Here is an 820-nt window from a genome sequence, read left to right on the forward strand (position 1 = left end):
TTAATGATAGTAGTATCCCACTGGAATGGGGCATAGCTATAAATAGCATTAGTTCCTCATATGTCGTACATTCGGTACGAAAAAAGTCTATGAAGGAGGCACCGTATGCCACAACAGTTGACAATGGGATCGTCCGAGGTCTCAATCCGGAGATTACTGACTTAGTCTCGTCCGAGGTCGCAGTCAGGAGATTACTGTNCTCGTCCGAGGTCTCAGTCCGGAGATTACTGACTTAGTCTCGTCCGAGGTCTCAGTCCGGAGATTACTGACTTAGTCTCGTCCGAGGTCTCAGTCCGGAGATTACTGACTTAGTCACTGAGACGTAACACACCAGGTCAGTAAGATCACCCTCACAGACGATAAGCCATTTAAGCAACCTTATCGAAATGTACCTATGGGTATGTATGAGGAAGTACTTCAGCATGTCAAGGATATGCTTGAGGCAGGTGTTATAAGAGAATCAAAAAGTCCTTATTCTAGTAATATTGTGTTAATACGCAAAAAGGACGGCTCACTCAGGTTTTGCATTGATTATCGGATGTTAAACGCTAAAACCCAAAAAGATGCTTACATGTTGCCTAGATTCGACGACACAGTCGATACTCTAATTGGGTCAAAGTATTTTTCCAAGCTGGATTTACGCTCAGGGTACTGGCAGGTTGAGGTCGAAGAATCAGACTGGGAGAAGACAGCCTTTTCTGTCGGAAACCTGGGTTTCTACCAATCGCATGGGGTTCGGTTTAACCTCTGCCCCCGCAACCTTCCAGCGCCTCCAGGAAAAATGCATGGGCGACATGCACCTGAAAGAATGCTTGATATT

The sequence above is a fragment of the Mizuhopecten yessoensis genome, unplaced genomic scaffold, assembly GCF_002113885.1.
Source record: "Mizuhopecten yessoensis strain PY_sf001 unplaced genomic scaffold, ASM211388v2 scaffold8973, whole genome shotgun sequence".
NCBI lineage: Eukaryota > Metazoa > Mollusca > Bivalvia > Pectinida > Pectinidae > Mizuhopecten > Mizuhopecten yessoensis.